General features: G+C 39.3%; 1 long non-coding RNA gene across 1 annotated transcript in view; it reads left to right on the plus strand.

Annotated features, from left to right (window-relative positions):
• Nucleotides 1-18,018, plus strand: part of LOC132210541 (uncharacterized) — a 162,081-nt gene extending 144,063 nt beyond the window's left edge. Inside the window, exon 3 of the long non-coding RNA XR_009446679.1 lies at nucleotides 17,904-18,018. This is a non-coding gene — a long non-coding RNA (uncharacterized LOC132210541). The remainder of the gene's footprint in view (nucleotides 1-17,903) is intronic.
• The last annotated feature ends 1,685 nt before the right edge of the window (nucleotides 18,019-19,703 follow it).

Consider the following 19,703-nt stretch of genomic DNA (forward strand, 5'->3'; position numbering starts at 1 on the left):
ACATCTTGCCTGTCTCTATGCCTGTTGATACCATAGTCACTCAAAGGTCAATGTGTAGAAGAGGGGTGCATCCAAGATGTCTTATTGTGATTTGGCAGGGGGAAGACTGTTTGTGATTTAGAGCTCACGTTCAGCACACATCTTCAGGAAGAAGAGACCATTGTTGTTATAACTGCCAACACTTTTCTCTTCCCAATGACCTCTTGCCAAACCTGGAGATCTTTTGCGTTGAAGTCACCGAGAACAATTAACTTGACTTTGGCACAGCAGCAGTCAAGAGTAGAGGTCATCATAGAATTTACCTGTGATTTAATCAGAGTTGCTCATGATAGGGAAGACAGACTCATGATTGTTGTGTGGTGGGGGCTATGTGGATTTAGTGTCCATTAGACTATCAGTAACACCTTTGGGAAAGCAAGTCACCTTACTGACAAGATGCTTCATGACAGCAGAATCTACTCCAGCTCTGCATCACTCTTCTTTTCCCCAGCAACTCCAAAACATGTGCAACCTTCACTAATTTCCTTGAATTAGTCAGCCTCAGACAGCGAAGTCAAGCTAGGGGCAGCATGCTAGATGTTCTAGCTAATCAAGTCTCCACCATTAAGGGCAGTTCTTCTCTCAGGTCTTTGGTGGTGTCCATGAGTATGATCATTGTCACGTATGACCACAATGGCCAGACACCTGCCATCTCCTGCCTTTTCTAGCCCCTCCTACATATTTTGAAATGTGCATTGTGGTCCTAAAAAGAGGTGCTCAGGGAACTGCTGAGTTCCACCACATTCGTTCCAGTAAATATCAACCCCATGGTCTGAACCACCTACACAGGATTTTGAATCTATTAGCGCCCAGAGAATCCACACTTGCTGATATGACCCTCAACAATCAACACAGGACTTATTGCAAGTAGATAATGGACAGCAGATAATAAAAGAAGACGAACAGAGCTTGTGCTTGAATTGGATTAAAGTAAGGGAGAATTGCACATCATCAGCCTCACTCTCTAGTCCTGACCTATTTTGGACCAGTCAGAAGGTAAAGCATGACAGCTGGAGATGGATCCAGATGAAATGGATGACCAGGACAGCTGTGTCTTGTCAAGTGTAATGCATTCCACAACATGGTCCTGACCACCTTCAAATCCTCTGGTTTACTGCTAGTCTTTTCTATATTGTGTGTTTTTCTTTCAACTCAATACTATCCATAACTTCCCTGGTTAAACATGGTCAGCTTGCCCTCTTCCTAAAATACTTTGTTCTTCATTGAGATTTTTCTCTGTTGTGAATCATGAACTAGTTTCTTAGATGTCTACCATTGCTCTTCAACTGTCTTTTCTGCTAAACTCACCTATAATTCATGTATATCAAACTGCTTTAACTGGTACCTTATGAGCCGGCACTCTTGATAAGCCGGCAAAAAGTTACATGCCCCAAATACCACCAGGTTTACAGTATTATTCTGTCCAACTACTATAGTTTCTAACTTATTTACCTCAATGTACTTGTTGTTCAATTGAATGGCACACAAAGTATCAACATTTGACTAAACTTTGAGTCAATTTCTCCTCAAATATCATGATCTACCACAATGTCTGAGTAGTCAGTTGAGGATGCAAGTGAGAAGGCTCTCTGCCAGTAAACTTTATTTAGGGCAAAGTTGCATTATTATTTAAGTGATATATGCTGCAAATAAGGTACAATAATGATGTATATAGATCTGTATCATGGTTCATTTCCTTAGTGTGTGTGTTTTACATTGATTATGTTGACCTCTTGAATATCTGAAATATTTGATCAATCAGCCAATCCTGGTTTCATACATGCTCATAACAAAAAAGTTTACTCTGCTACTTTTTTATACACTCTCAATATTTCCTGATATATTTTCTGTTCTACACTACAGCTACTGTCAGGAATCATTAGACTACTCCCAACAGTGTCTTCTTCTTGTTGTTATTTCTTACCACAGTCGATATGGATTCTGCAGCTTCTGAGCCAAGATCATTTCTGGTTATTACACTTATTACGTCTCACACTAACAAAGGCATTCCAAAACCCTTTACTTCATTATTGTGTTTTTAAAAAGTCAAATAGCCCTATGTATTTGTTTCCAGCTTTGATCTCCTTGTAATCATGTCTTCATAATGATCACAAGATCATGCCATTAACATATTTTGTTCCAGACATTATGTGCGTTTAAGAAACAAGCTCTTAATTTTGCATTTATCATTGTCGCCCCTTTCTGTCCCACTCTGGGTATTGTTAGCTAAGTAGCTGGCCTCAATGACACCATTTCCTTTTGCTTTGTAAGGTTACGTATGCCCTCTCCACAGCCCTACGCCATCTACATACTTTAAAGCCCTAGTTCATTGATTTACTAGGAAACTGGTCCCAGCATTGTTCAAGTGATACCCATGCTAATAGAACAAGTGCTCTCTACCACTTACTGGTTGAAATTCTTTTCTCCCAGTTCAATCGGTGAGCCATATATTTAGCTGCATGACTTTAATAATCTTATGCCAGCTTGTCCATGGCTTCGGTAGTAAACCCAAGATTACTAAGTTTGAGGTTCAGCTTTTTAACACAGTTCCAAATTGCTCAACTTCTTTCAGGAAAACCTCCTTCCAATACTGTTGTACCGACATAGTGGACTATGATAACTAAATGCCTCTCCTCCCAATCCAGTTCCTCTCCAGCCCTGAGAGAATGTCCTACACTCTGGCACTGGGCAAGAAGTACAGCTTTCATGCTGATGGCTGCAGAAAACAGATTCTATGTCCACCTTTTCTCCTGGAAAGTAAAATGAAGCAGAAAAGAATGCATGTGACAGAAATCAGGATGATAATGTAAGTAAGAACCAGCTCACATTGTAAAATTCAGAGAAAACATTTACAAAAGTAGGAGCTTTTAAGCAACAAGAGGCTGGCAGTTAATGTGAAAGGGACTTCAGGCATAACCTAAAGGCACATTTAAAAAAAAATCATAGTACAAAGAAGGACAAGGTCAAGTCATTACCTAAAATCAGATTCAAACATAGTAGCAAAGGGGCTGGCTGAATTACTCAATGAATACTTTGCAATTCTCTTGATAACTGCTAAAATCATAATGAATAAGAGCATCGTCAAGAAACTGGATAAGCTAAGAATCGATAAAGAGGAGGTATTATAAAAGCTGGATGTATTTAAATTAATAAGCCAGTAGGACGTAAAATGATACAACTTAGGATACTAAGAAATGTAAGGGTGGATATTGCAAGGGCACCAGGCATACTATTCTGACACTTTGGGTACAGAGGTAGTATCAGCGACCTGGAAAATAATGACTATTACAACCTGTTTAGGCACTGATGGAAGGATAATCATTGCAAGTACAATTCAATTAATTTCACCACAATGTTGAAAAAGCTTTTAGAAATAATCTACGACAAAATTAGCAGTAACCGGGCAAGTGTGGATCAGTTAAAGAAAACCAGCATGGATTTGTTGAAGGCACATGCTGTTTTGCTTGATTGAGGTTTTTTTTTGGTGAGGTAAAGAGTGAATTGATGAAGGTAAAATGGTTTCAGTGATATATATGGGGCCAAAAGGCATTTGATACAGTTGTTCAAAACAGGCTTGTGATACAATTGAAGATAATGAAACAAACAGGACAGTGACAGCAAGGATGCAAAGTTTACTGAGTGATAGGAAACAATTGTTTTCTCACATTTAAGGAAGCTTATCAGCAGTGTTCCCAGTAATCAGTACGAGGACAATTGTTTTTAGATATGTATTAATGCCATAGATCATGGTCACATGGAGCAAAATTTCTAAATTTTCCAAATGACACGAAACTTGTGAACTGTAGGATAGTGACAGATTTCAAAAGGACATGGAATGACTGGTTGAATGGGCATCTGTATGGCAGATGGAATTAACACAGAGCGGTGTGAAATTTTATACATTGGTAGGAAGGATAAAGAATGGAAACAATAAATAAACCATACAATTCTAATAATGGTGCAAGAACAGAGAGATATCGGAAGCAGATAAGCCCACAAATTATTGGATGCGACAGGATAGGTTGAGAAAGTGCCTTGAGGGACCAGAAGGTTGTCTTCCCTCATATTACTTAATCTGTTTTGTTTAACAGACTGGAAATAAAATCATCCTTTGATAATCTTTGTTTTTTTTTATATAACCATTGCATAATACAAGATATATGTGGCCAGAATTTAAAATAACATAAGATGTGCTATAGAGCACCGTGCAGGAAAGATCATAAATGTACCCAGTGCCATGAACTTTTGACAACAAAGTGTGGAGCTGGATGAACACAGCAGGCCAAGCAGCATTTTAGGAGCACAAAAACAGATGTTTCGGGCCTAGACCCTTCATCAGAAAAGGGTTTTCTGATGAAGGGTCTAGACTCGAAACGTCAGCTTTTGTGCTCCAAAGATGCTGCTTGGCTTCTGCGTTCATCCAGCTCCACACTTTGTTATCCCGGATTCTCCAGCATCTTCAGTTCCCATTATCTCTGATACAACCATAAACCTTTGAGATTGGTTCTTATCTGGTCTGTAGTAGCTTTGCCATCAAGCAGGATTTGTATCAAAATAGTAGCCTTCTGTGGTGCAAATTCTGATGGATTTCTCCACACCTCCCAACCAACCTACCAACCACATCGCTCCCTAACCCTGATGTAAATCCTGTCAAATTCAATGACATATTACGAAATCCCAGAGATAAAAGAACATCAGTTTCAATGTTCACCTCTTCCAAAGGAAGATTTTCATCTTGCTCAGAATGCATTCTGAAAAGTCAAATCTTTTCGACTTATTGTTAGCCAAGAAAATTATATATCAATAATTACCATCTTCAATTTAAAATTTCAAACAAAATATAAAATTTGATCTCCCTAAACTGTAGCTTTGCTTCCATTATTATCATTGTTAACAAAATTCATGTATTTATTTGGTATTTTTCAGCAATTTAAGATTGTGTCGTTGTATCTAATTCTCCTCTTCCTTCCATGGATGGTAATTATGTATCATAAGACAGAACTTATATTCATCTGTGGAAGTAAACACAGATAATTATCCAGTATTTCCTGCTTATCAAATCTCAACAACTACAGTCAGGAAGATTCCACTCAATATAAAATATCAAAAAATGTCAGATTTTTGGTTTAGAATGTTCTTAATTTATAACTAGCTTTCCATCATGAGTTCAAGAAACAATCATTGATGTTGCTGTTATAGCTTGCGATCGGCCTTAGTTCAATAGTTTGACGGTTATGGGTTCAAATACTACTCACACAGTTGAGTACATAAACTTTGCTGACATTTCAAGGTACTACTGCGATGTGGCCTGGAATTTCCTTCTAACTTGCACATAACCAATCTGGGAAAAAACAAGTTAAATGTCTTAAAAGATTGTGGAAATTTTGGCTGCAGTTGAATCTTGCCCACTACTACAATCTGCCTTCCTGTCCACATTCTTTTAAGTGTGTCAATTGATCCCAGTCCATAGCACTAGTAAAACTTTCAGCCCTGAAACATGAGTCTCCTCCAACTAAGTTTGTTCTAAGTGGCAGGAGGAGTTCATAAAATTGCACCAGGATTCCAAAAAAAACCCAACCATCCATGGTTGCATGAAATCTGTCAGAAAGCAGCTGAGAAGCAATTAATTGAAACTTCACGCTTACCCCTCTGCTTTAGAAATCATATGAATTGGAAAAACCAGAGGGATAATTTATCTTCACCTTTTTCACTGACTTTTCCAATGCTGGAAGAGGTGGAGAATATCCAGAATCTTGTTACCTGGAGTCTCAAAATACAAAGAATTAAGCATCATAGGAAAAGCTGCACACCATTCACTGATTGGATAGTCTGCAAACCTAGTTTTGATGATACTCTATTGGAACAGGGTGCTGCAAGCCAATTGTGAATTGCTCCGTAACTAACTTAGTCTTCAGTCCACAAGCTGTAGGGCATTCACCATGAAGGCTAGCATGAATGTAAACTCCTGTTGGTGTGGCACATTCCAGACACATAGAAGGAGCCTATACCTGAACAGTAAAGGGTAGCACTCAGCTGATGAATGATGCACTGTAACTTAGAGCTGAAGTGTTAATGAAGATTGAGATTACTCTGCTGAAACATGGGAGAAGTGTGTTGACCATTTGTCAAATCATTGACTTCCAACTGGTATTTGGAGCAAAGGGGCAATTCAGTTTTGACATTGGAAGGCCTGCTTGAATTTGCATATGAACAGGAAAGTATTCTATTCTTTGAAAGTTCAGATTTCTTGTAGCATCCTAGGGCACATGTTACAATTTAAAACACAGACACAATTCAATAATTAGACTGATCTTGAATTTTTCCATATTGTCCAGAGAGAGTGATAATGATCATAGTCAAGTACCCTCCCTGCACAACCTCTCAATGGCAGAAGCTCTTAATCACTACAGCCATATCATACTGAAGATGTACCTGGGACCTGTTGATGAAAGAAGTATCCGATGGAGCTAAGTTGTCAGACCACAACTTGTATTGCAGGTTTCACACAATCAGCCCCATCTGTTCAATTTCCTTAAAAAGGAAGCAAAGTAAAAAAATTAAAGAGTGTTCTGAGATGGTGATCAAAAGAATTTATTGATGCTGATCTAGTAAAATTCTAAACAGATCAAAACATTTCACAACATTCAAAGCTATGTTAAAAAAACAATGAAAAATAAAACACATTGTTAAGTTCTCCATGTGGATCTGTGCATATGTGTAAAAATACATTTAAAATGTCAAAATTTGTAAAAACCAAACAATCTGAAATTTTTCAAAATAGAGCAAAAACATTTTGCAGGTTTCTTCACAATCCCCCATTAGAAAGCAAGGGGGAGAAGATGAGGTTAAAAATATAGGGATATCATAATTATCTTTATAAAGACATAAATATCATTTCCTTGCACTGTGCTTTTATACCTCAATGAGCTCTTTTGCCAAAGACTCTCTGAGGTACCAACCAAACAGCAGCCAACATAGATGATGCAGTTACTTACATTGGGGTAAATGGATGATGGTCTGATCAATTAAGGGTCTGTGCTCTATTGAGATTTAATAGCCAACCACCCTTGGCCTCCACCACAGAACTGAGATTCTGAATTGCCTAATGGACCTGCTACCCATTTAAGTATATGTATATAAGCACCAAACACTAGGGCTAGATGAGGCAAACGTACAGTGCAGGGATCTGAAGTGTGGAATGACGAATGCAGCCAAATAGCTCAAGATCCCATTGAAACACCAAAAGACAAGAGTCTTCACAACTTCCAGTTTATCCCAAAACCTGAAGTGCAGAAACCTGACTCTTGGTTAGAGGTTCTGATTTCTACTTAATGTTCCTCTTTCAGGGGGCCTGTTGAATATCCTAAAGCAGCAGCCAGCAAGTTCCTAATAGAGTTCTGCTGTTGTTGCTTATTATAGTAAGTTAATGTCGTCAAACAGGGGATTCCTCTAACATGGAAGATTTTACTGGCTCACTGCTCTCTGCCACATTCTAACCAGTCTCACTAAAGAGGCAGTGCATTCTCTACTTTTCACTCTACCACTAGACTGCACCAAAAAAATTTCATGACACTGAACTCAGTAAACACAGCTATCTGTGTCTATGCTGCTGCCAAGCTGAGGAAAATTGATTGAGGGGGAGAAGATTAGCGAGGTGGGGGTGGTAGAATAAGGAGCTATGGTTTGCATATACTCATAAGAAAGGGATTTAGTGATGAACTTTGGCTCTCCATGGTCCTTCACCTGTCAGTTCAATCAGCAAGACAATCATGGTGAATCTAGGGTCCTCTTCCTTCCCTTAGCTCTTCCTGATGCTATTTAACCTCCCATGTACTCAATCCCTCTTCTATCTCCAAACCATCCAAGTGTTATTGACCTAAGCAGAAACACTTCTTATCTATGATTCATTGATAAATAATCAGTGAGCAGATCCTCAACAGAGGTCTCACCCTGACGACCGTGATTGATATTTTAACCACGATTATGTAGCATCCAAGCAGTAGTAGTGTTTTCTGCTCATGGCAGGGAGTCAATGGAAACCACCACCCTCATCTTTTCATGAGTACTGTGAAAATTCTCGGCCTCCAAAAATAGAAAAACAAAAATATTGCCCAGTGTTAAAAGCAAATTACAAATGTAATAGCTCTGTATCTATTGAGACCAACATAATAACATTCATTTATTTGCTGTGAGACACATTGGAACATCCTGGGATCAAGAAACGTGCTCAGATAAAAATAATTATTTTTGTCAGACAGATGTACACGAGATCCTTAAATCAGATCTAACTTAATTGATTATTCTTCAAATTCAAAACATTGTAAGTTTGGATAAAGCACAAATCTCAAGATGCATCTTAAAATTGTTATGGCTTTGATAGTCCCAAGGTATGAATGTAGCAGACTCAGGATTACTAACATCATTATGTCGAGGAGAAACTGAAACATGGACTTTAGGCTCAAAAGAAAGGGGAAGGAAAAAGGGAGAGATTTAAAATAAAACTATCCTCAATGAAATAAGAAGTCAAATAGTGATATTTTGCAGGAAAGCTTAGGGATGAAACTTAAAGAGTAGTTTTATTTTCATCAAGAGCTGAATTTGGCAGGGTGCCTCACCCACCTGCAGGTGATATTAACAAGTTCAGTGCAGAACCTCTGCCCTTCAATGAAAGGAAGGCCCACTAGAAGGCTGCTACCTAACCTGATCAGCTGGTAGTGCTAACTGTCCCACTATAACTCAGCAATCAGTGTGCCACAACTCAACAATGGGCACTGCTGGGTGTTCATGTAAGCAGCTTCACAAAGAAGACAGCATGGATTCCAAACTGTTTGAAATTTGGGTGGCGAGGGATCAGGCACTTTGAGGGATTGGAAGGTAGTAGGGGAATCAGGCTTTGCAGGTTAGGAGAGGAGGGTAACATGTTTGAGGGTTGTGCCTCGAAAGAAGTATATTCCCCAATTCCTCCTTTCGTTTTAACCAGATTTGGAGAAGAAAACATCATGTTCACACCTATCTGCCTTCTACTAACTATATTATGGTGACAGTGGTGGAATTAGGCCCTTAATTACTCCTTATATGGGCAGTTAATAACATCAATAGACTTATGGTCAGGTAGGATAGTGGGCAACTTACTTACCCACTGAATCATGGGAAGTGCATCAGAAATAGGCAGGAATGTGTTAGGCCAGTCACCTGTTTTATTTCACATTCCTCTCCTTTGCCAAACTTGTGCCTGGTGGAGGACACCATAAAATTCAGGCCTTTCTCTCCTCTGATATTTCTGTGGTTTCTGTGTCAATAAATAGAATAGTTGATTGATTCAAATAAACTGCCACATTTTTGTTACTGAAAGTCCTGGAAACAAATTAATATTTAAACTTCTCTTTCCATTCTACAGATGTGGCCTGGGGCTTTACATGGCAATTATACACTTTACCTGTATTGGCTGGCCTGAGCCCCATAGAGTTCTGCAATCATAAAATATCAGCACTGTTAATCAGATACAGTAAAGAACAAGAAAAACAGAAGCTTAAATGGCACAAAGCTTTGTTATTGTGTAATATGCACCTGAAACATACGATAGAAAGGTACACAAGGAATCTTACACACTAAAATCAGTAAGAGAGTATGGACTTAGGATGTTCAAGAAATAGTTTGTACTTGTTTGTTTGTTTTATGAATTAAGCTGTTAATTGCATTTTACCATAAATTCAAATTTTCCCTCAAAGATATACTTTATTCATTCACCCCAGAGTTTCAGTAAACAAACAGCTCCAATCATAACCCTCTGTGGTTCAGTTGACACTGGGAATTCTCTGGGCTGCAGATGGCCATGCTTCACTCAGCAGGTTTAGTGACTGAGAAGTGATGAACAGAGCCACACAAAATATTCCGAAAGAAAAAAAATCGAAACCGCCAGCTCTTGTGACTTCTATATGAGATTTTAAATTGAAGTTAAAATGATTTCTTTAACCTATTATAATCATTTCTGTTGATTTCACTCTTCTCATTTACATTGGTCCACAGGTTTCTGGTAGGAATCTGTTTTGAATTCCTTTTGGATATATACATATAACTTCAAATGTGAACTCAGCATGACAGTGTACACAACCACTTACTCAGCAATGGATTCATCAGATGTGATGAGGACTTCCTTACGAAATGAGTTTGCAGTCACAGACATGCTACCATGAAATGGCCCTAAGCGAAAACACAAAAGGAAGAAGAGGGTCAATGGGAGTAGTTTTGATTTGGGTGAAAAGTAAAATAGCTGACTCAGATTTAGCCACCCATTATACATTTCTCCCAATTTTCATTCAAAACACCAATTACATACAATCATTCAAACTCCAAATTACCTCAAATGATCTTGGGCCATTCTAGTGAACTAGTTAATGGCCAGTTAAAGAGCAGCACTGGCACAATCATAGAAACTGATGATTCAATCTCCCTGGGTAGCCTGAGGGAAATAAGAGAATTTGATTTTCCTAAGTTATCTGGCATGATGTATAAAGTGTTGCTTTGCTGAATTTGGTAAAATTGGTCTTCTAAACAACTGGTGAATGCCCCATAGAGCTTGATCCTTCACTTTGCTTTTTTTTAAAATAAAATTTAATTACTGACCAAACATAAAGCAACTTTTAAAGTTTTACTTAACTCTGAGCAAAGGATATTGTTAGAAGTTACAAAAGTTATAAAACATAAATGGTGTTTACCTTAGTTTTGACAAGGAAGACAGATTAAAATTTCAGAAAATTTTCAGAGAAACTACATCCTAGAAATTTTGCCAATTTTAACAGACAATATTAAATACTTCTGTCTGCATTGTACAGTGCATTGAGGTATGTCTTATCTACTGCTCTCAATGTGTTAACTCTTCATCCACTAACATCTTTGAAAGTAAAATCTAACTTAGCGAATATTGGTAATATAGTTGTCATATGATAATAGAAAATTGTAGTTTTCCTTGCTTTAGTCTTTGCTATAGCGGATTTTTTCATATTAAAATCTACTGACTAGCTTAATTGATCTTGTGTGGCCCTTTAGGCTAGAGCTTTGAACACATGGACATTAAGTAAACTTGAGAAAAATCTTCAGACAAGCCCTATGTCAATGGGCGCACTTGTATTCTTCCATTTTGGCTATCTTTGTTGCTCCTGTCTGAAGAGTCTGGCTCCTGTGTATTGTTCATCCTAGACAGGAACAATTGAAAGAAGCAGTATAAACATGGCTGAAGAACAGCTTCTGCATACATTGTGAAACTGACATTCTTAATCCAATCACACTCATAGTCCTTACCTTTTCCTGAATCTGTAATGTTATAGAGTCCTTGAACATGGAGCGTTTACGCTGTGCAATACAACTAGTGGACTAGAAACAAGCACGATCCCCACTGGCTGCATTCCTCTAATATAAAAGTACCTATTTTACAGTTCAGAATGGAGGATGTACACAAAAATCTGCATTGAATATAACTTCTCAGGTGCTAAGCCCCAGGCTGTGGCTTTTGTCTCTCATGACAGTTGTAAATAAGGACCAGCAGCAGTGAGGCATTTATCTTGTTTTAGACATTTGCAAAACAATTCTACTTTGGGCCTGTCACTAAGCAGACTCAAGCCTCAGCGGGTTATATTTCAGCTGAATTCAGGTGAACCAGATAGAGTTTCTTGTTGGAAGCAGTTTTCTATTCAAATCAATTAAAGTCTTTTGAACATAGAACTCCTAACTGCTGGTGGACTATGAATGTCTGGCAGAAAGGAGGGAGTAAACAGCATTTTGGTTAAAACTGTTGAGCTAATAGCTAACCAGTTGAAGGGCTTTTTGTCCTATTAATATAGTTTGCTTCCAGTTTAAAACTCACAACATTCTTCAGTTTTAGTTTAAAATTGAATAGCAATCAGAGCAAAATAAGGCTGTTAATACTGGAATAATTTTGGATATTTTATGATATATAATATACGTAATTCTATCGGCAACATGTAATTCTTTCACACTCCTTACACTTTTACAGTGTGGTTAACTTTATTCAACTTTAATTATTTCCCCTTGTGTGACAAGCTTGCACCAGGTATAACCTGCTGGGTAAGGTTTCTCTTTCACAATTTCCTTCTTTTCCAGTTCACATTACATTTACAGAAACATTCACAGACCATTTAGAGATAAAGAAAACCTGTGCCTGCAATATATTCTGTGCCAAGAGGTACAAAATACAAATTGGACACTCACTGCTTATGATTTACCATCCAATAATTCTAATGTTTCAACCATCATGGACCATGAGTGTATAGCCTGGAGTGGTAGAGGAATTGACAAAAAGCATGGGGAAAGCAATCTCCCCAAACAGCCTTTGTTATTTTAATGTCGATACATCACTATGGCAACATTTTTCGTGCCATTGATAATAATTCACAGATTTCAATGTAGGATTTACAAACTCACAGTCCAGGAATTTTGATTACCTGTGGAGCCGGTTATCTCTATGCCTGAAGTCCCAAGGGATAATCCGTGTGCAAAAGGTCTGGGCTACAAGCACAAATCTAAAAGCTGCAAATTTGGGCTCACATATGTCTTGATCTGTGATGGCCCACTAAATGCGGACAAGGCACTTCACACCGAGAATACCACCAACAGCGCAGGAGCTGGAGGACAAGCAGGAAAGAAGCTGACAGTAACACACTGCCAATCTGACCAGACTGTCCATAATTGCCGCATTTGATTATGGTTCCTGTGAACACAACTAAAAACCCTTTTGCACAATAGTCTTACATTTTACCCTCCTTCTAATCTGGACAATAAATGTTGAAATAAAAGCCACCACACAACTACTATTCTCTATCAACTTTATCCAATAAATTATTCAATGCGCCACTTGAGAATCATCTAATCATTCTTCTGAAATCTCATGTCGGTCTCATCTGATTCTTTTTCTGTTTTTTCTTCTGTTTGTGCTTATACCAGTGGCTGTAGCATTTGTAGTGACTTTCAAATGGCAAGACAGCAAATGGCCTATCAGGATGTTTCCAGGCAGCTCTAAACTGAGGGCGCCACCTTGACTTTGGCGGCATTAGCTTGAATGACTGACTGACAATCCACAACAGGGGCACCAACAGAGTGAAAATGGTGGGAGTGCAAATGCTGTCATCCTGAGAGAAGACAGCAGGCTCATGCTTCACAGAACCACTGCCAGTCTGGTAAGGCAGCATTTTGCAATTTGCTGGGGGATGGATTGCTGGACTGATAGTGAAACCATGAAAGTCCTTTAAGCATTAGCATGCGCTGCTATAATAGCACTAGTCTGAGCCTGCGTGATGGAACCAAGGTGAGATTATATGACCTCAGTCTGAGCTTCCAGTGAAGTATTTAGATGTTGTGTGGTTCTGGCATACAATGGAAGCCTAGTCATCAATTGTTCACCAGATTTTGAACCACCATCAATTCTGCAAGTGTTCTTAGTGTGCAAGTCCATCAGACTTTCTCAGTAAACCACTTGATAAATTGCTCTCGTGTGAGATATCTGCTGCAGGTATGTTTCTGATCTTTCCCTCTTGGGAGCCAGCATTCACATTATCCCCTTACCCTGTCATGATGGTAATTCACATGTGCTAGTGATTCTGCCACTCTGCCTTTTCTAAAGTTTGTGCAAACCCAGTATCTGAGCTGGGGTCGAGTGACATTTTTCTTCATGTGCCTCTTGTTCTTCTTGAACTTCAGAGCCCACAAGACCATAAGATAAAGGAGTAGATATAGGCTTTTCGACCCATCAAGTCAGCTCCACCATTCAATCATGGCTGATATGTTTCACAACCCTATATCCTGTATCTTCTGGTGTAATCCTTGACACCTTTACTAATCGAGAACTTATCTGCCTCTGTCTTAAATAGACTCAATGACTTGTCCTCCGCAGCCCTCTGCAGCAATCAGTTCCACAGATTCATCACCCTCTTGATGAAGAAATTCCACCTCATCTCAGTTCTAATGGGATGTCTCTTCACTCTGAGGTTGTGCCCTTGGATTCTAGTTTCTTCGACTAGTGGAAACATCTACTCCCAAGTCCAATCTTTCCAGGCCTCTCAGTATTCTATAAGTTTCAATCAGATCTCACGCCCACCATCGCCAACCTGCCTTTGAAACTCCATCAATCATAGACCCAGAATCCTCAACTGTTCCTCATATACCAAGCAGACATTGTAAAAAAAATCTGATAAACCTCCTCTGGACACCCTCCAGTGCCAGCACATCCGTCTAAAAACTGCTCACAGTATTCCAAATGTGGTCTGTCCAGAGCCTCAGCAGTATACCCCTGCTATTCCGTTCTAGCCCAATTCTAATTAATAGTTCAGGCTAATTTTAAGAGGTGCTAGCTCCACATCAGCCAACCTCCTTCTGAGGCATATAACCACTCAACAATGTACCTAGCAATAGTCACACAAATGTAATATTTAATTTAGTAGACAGCATAATGCTTACGAGGTACTTGCATCACCAATAATGATATGTCTTAATGGTGATCCAGATCGTCTTGATGATTATTTATGATTAACAATATCATAGAATTCCTACAGTGTGAAAACAGGCATTTTGGCCCATCAAGTCCACACAGACCCTCCAAAGATCCTCCCACTCAGACCGACATCCACTGCCCTATTCCTGTAACCCTGCAATTCCAATGTCCAATTGCTCTAGACTGCGCATCTTTGAAATGTGGAAGGAAATTGAGACATGTAAAATAATCAGAGGGTTAGAGAGGGTGGATAGGGAGAGCCTTTTTCCTAGGATGGTGACGGCGAGCACGAGGGGGCATAGCTTTAAATTGAGGGGTGAAAGATATAGGGCAGATGTCAGAGGTAGTTTCTTTACTCAGAGAGTAGTAAGGGAATGGAACGCTTTGCCTGCAACGGTAGTAGATTCGCCAACTTTAAGTACATTTAAGTCGAAATGGACAAGCATATGGATGTACATGGAATAGTGTAGGTTAGATGGGCTTCAGATTGGTATGACAGGTCGGCACAGCATCGAAGGCCGAAGGGCCTGTACTGTGCTGTAATGTTCTATGAAACAGGAGCACACAGAGGAAACCCATGTAGACATGGGGAGAAGGTGCAAACTGCAGACAGACAGTCGCCCGAGGGTGGAATCAAATCCAGATCCCTAGCGCTGTGTGGCAGGAGTGCTAACCACTGAATTACTGTACTGCCCCAAATATCAATAATACTTAATTCATTTTTTATTATTATTAAACATTGCACATAATACTCAACCTTATTAGTAGCATAACTCAATTTTGCTCCGTTAAATCTGCACTTTACAGTTTTAACAGAATAGTAAATCTTTCTATGCATGGAGTGAAAATTTTAATTCAAGAAATTACTGTCAGCTTCATTCCATTAGCATGATGCACATGTTAAAGTTGTTTATCACTTTTGGACCTAATTTGCACCTGCTTACACAAGTTCCACAACTGAAATAATACATTTGTCTTTCAGAATGTATTAGTTAAAATACACTTGCTCATAATGAAGTCATCATTCACCAGTACTAGTGACTGGCTCTAGTAATTGTACAAGCAACAATATGTGCAGCAAACCCTCTTTGCTTTGTCTCATATTAATACCTTAATGTGACTAAATCAGATCTGAGTATACTCATACTTACACAGAGGAAATCGGACATCTCTTGCAACTAGTCACAAATCAAGATATTCTGCATTCAAGTGCATTTATTGCATTGCCAGTCTTGATTAAGGAGATCATTAAGTTACCAAATGTACAGTGGTCATGGCCACAGACTGTAATACCAATCATTCAAGAACAAGTCGAACTTTTAAAATATCAAACTTTTTAAAGAGGATTGCTAAAGCCAAAATTATTGTGAATGTGAATCCAATGGCTGTCTGAAGAGAAGATCTGGAATGTTACAGCGATAGATGTCAAATAAACTTTGAGGGGGCAAATTCACAATAAACTGAAATGTTAACTGAATAACCAAATGGAATGGTTGTCAATTGTTGTTCCTACATTAATGATAGGGGAAGGACTCTTTCTACTCACCCCAATCCTTGAATGGCATCCTTGGCAGTAAGTTGAGCCAGCAGCAGAATCTTGGTGAAGCCCAGCATGGGCTTAAGCTACTGTGGTCCCAAGGACTCCCAGCCTTGAGGGACTGCTGGCGTCAAGGTGAAGCCCACACTGGACTCCCAGCATTCAAGGTGAAGCCCAGCACAGGAAAGTCAATGTAGACTCATCTGCTCTGCTTGGTTTTAATTTTATTCCCCTTTTTCTACTGTGGAAGGACTGTAATGATGAACTCATAACTTTATTTCCTTATTTTTCTAAGTTATACCTAAGATTTTGTACCCAGGCACTTTATACCTAAGATGGTGCTCGAAATGACAACTTATGCACTTTTCACTGTAATCATGTATCCTGTACTTACGTACATGTGACAATAAAATCTAATTCTGTTCTAAAGTCCTATTCTATTCCTATGAGCATCTCAGACTGCAAACACAATTGTTAAAAAAAGGACAGCGGCCTAGGCAAAAAATATTTTTGCATTTTTCTCTCTCAAGACTACATATACACTGAAGTTAAAAGTAAGCTTCAAGCCTTATTTGTGTGTATTATTGACCTGATGTTCTAGTTCATGGACTAGTATATGGGGTAGGTCAGAACTTTGGGTATAGCTATTAAACACCCCTGAAATGTTGGTAAAGAAACTGAAAAGGCTCTCTCTCAATCTAGAGTGCTGTTAGCCAACTGTTGAAAGGAGCTAGAACAGAAGAAAACCAAGAACACACGAAGCCAGGAATTTCAAAATCAACTGTCCAACTACTAATGTCAGCACCACTAGTAACAATCATTATAACAGCTATAATGTTCTTCCATCTGCTCTTCACAAATGATTCAGAGACTGACTTATATATTTTAAAACAGTTTTTGGACTTGCTTTAATTCCTTATATATGTTTTGTTATTATTTCTTCTTGTGTCTAGTATGGAATAAAGTCACCCCTTTGTCAACTCAAGAAGACTGAGTTAAAATTAGTTGCTTTTAAAACATAAAATCATTTTTTTCCAAACTGAGGAGGCCTTCTGCAAATTTACCTTGCTGTGACCAATCAACGGGTGGGTGAATAAATAAAAGAACTAGGTCATACTTCCTTCTTGGGGAGTTTGACGATTTGGGGGTAACCGGTCTAGAACCATTTGAAATTGGGAACCTCATTTTGGGTTTCAATAAAATTCCAGAGATCAATATACCAATTGCCAGTCAATGGCAGCAGAAAATATATTGCCAAATCATTCCATTTTTGTTAGAATATGGTTTTTATGTAGTTTTAAAGATGCAAATTCAAACTTAATACCGTTGATGCAAAAACTATTCATTTGGATCATCTGAAATTATCTCTGTTGAGAGATGCAAAAAGATAAGCTTTTATTAAACCTGATGTTATTTAATCAATGGCATCAAACACAAAAAGGATACCATAGCATTTATAAATGTGAATTTTTTCAGCCTTGCAGCCAGAAACTACAAATAATGCAGTCTGTAATCTGTCTGCTCCTTGCTAGATTTAGCAGCTCAAAGTTCGGAAGGAGTCCTGTGCTGAACTTGATAGGCAAAACAATATTAGAATGGAAAGGGTTAATACATCTGATTGGCAAGGGTAAAGAAAGATGAATTACAAATCTTGTAGATGAACTGGTGTAGCAGCTGACCCCACCTCTGCTCCCTCCCTCTTCTCATTCTGTGAAACAGTGTGGGACTAAAGTGTACCCTATAGACTAAACGGTTATTTGACTGCTTAAGCTGTGTTACAAGACAATAGAACTAAAGAGAATCTCTTCTTCCTTCCTTCCTGTTCAGTGTTCTGCCTGACTAAGCAAACTAAATGCACCACCCCCTGCTGAAAATCATGGACTGGACCACAGCTTAAACCAACAAAGGCGTATTCTGAAATATCTACAGCAGCAACGGGCACCAAGTCAACAAGCACATTTCATTGAAATGCAAATGAAAAATGTACACAACAGCACCTACAGTGTTCTAAACTTTTCAACTTGTATTAACAACGATTTTCAAATTTGTCTAATGAGTGTTCTTCCATCAAAATATTTCCCCCATCCTCCAGACCCCAAATGAACACTCTTTTGATATTAGTTAATGCAATGTAACGTTCTTTTCACCTATAGTTTGACTAATAAAGCCCTAACCACCACAGCCAGTAGGTCAAACAGGATGAAAACTTAGTAAAACTCAATAAAAGAATATAAGAAGCATTATTCAAAGGTATGTGTTTTATATAAACAAATCTATATTCCAAAAACTTATCGAGGGGAGGTCAGCTGGAGATGGTGTTTAATCTATTTAAAAGAAGTAAAATCACAGCCTTCCGTTTAGGCTATCTTCCCAACCATCAAAGGACGTATCAGATATTTCATAAAGCATTGAAATCCACTTCATATGTGTATGGCATTTTAATGATTATCAATAGTGGCTCAGAAACTTCAATCACAGAGCATTGGGTTCACACAGACCAAGCAACCTTAAATTGAAGTTTACACCCAGAATACCTTTAGCCTAGAGATAGTAAGAACTGCCAATGCCAGAATCAGCAATAACACAGTGTGGAGCTGGAGGAACACAGAAGGCCAGGCAGCAACAGAGGAGCAGGAAAGTTGACATTTCGGTCAGGACTCTTCTTCAGAAATGGGGGAGGTGGAAGGGAGCTCTGAAATGAATAGAGGGGAAGGGTGGGGCTGGCGAAGGTAGGTGGATGGTGATAGGTGAGTGAGGTGGGAGGAGCGGATAGGTGGGAGAGAAGATGGACAAGTTGTGTCAGGTTGTGTCAGGTCAAGGAGGTGGGAATGAGAGGGAGGGTTGTTCATGGGATGAGGTCAGGGGTGGGGATATTTTGAAAGTGGTAAAGTCTACGTTGAGGCCATTGGGTTGTAGGCTCCCAAGGTAGAATATGAGGTGCTGCTCCTCCAGTTTCCAGCTGGTGTCATTGTTACAATTGAGGAGGCCCAGGATGGACATGTCACCCAGGGAATAGGAGGGGCCGTTGAAATTGTTTGTGGCTGGAATGCATTGTCATTTGTCGCAAACACAGCGCAGGTGCTCTACAAAATGGTCTCCGAGCCTCTGCTCGGTCCTACCAATTAGATGAGGCCACATCGGGAGCAGTGGATGCAGAAGACCACATTGACAGATGTGCAGGTGAACCTCTGTCTGATGTGAAAGGCTTTTTTGGTTCCTTGGATGGAGGTGAGGTGACGCGTGGGGAGTGTGGAGTGGACGAGGGAGTTGTGGAGAGAGTAGTCTCTACAGAAGGCATATAGGGTTGGGGAGGGAAATATATCTTTGGTTGTGGGGTCAGATTTTAGGTGGCGGAAGTGGCAGAGAATGATACAATGAATCGAGAGGTTAGTGGGGTGATACGTGAAGACAAGAGGGATTCTGTCTTTGTTTTTCTTTTGGGGAGGGGATGTGAGGGCAAAGATGTGGGAAATGCAAGAGATGCGGTCAAGAGCATTTTCAACCACTGCAGGGGGGAAGCTGCGGTCCTTGAAATAAGAAAACATCTGAGATGGCGGGAGTTGAACGCCCCATCTTGGAAGCAGACGCAGTGGAGGCGGGGAAATTGGGAGTAGGGGATTGCATTCT

This window comes from Stegostoma tigrinum, chromosome 1 (genome assembly GCF_030684315.1).
Source record: "Stegostoma tigrinum isolate sSteTig4 chromosome 1, sSteTig4.hap1, whole genome shotgun sequence".
Lineage (NCBI taxonomy): Eukaryota > Metazoa > Chordata > Chondrichthyes > Orectolobiformes > Stegostomatidae > Stegostoma > Stegostoma tigrinum.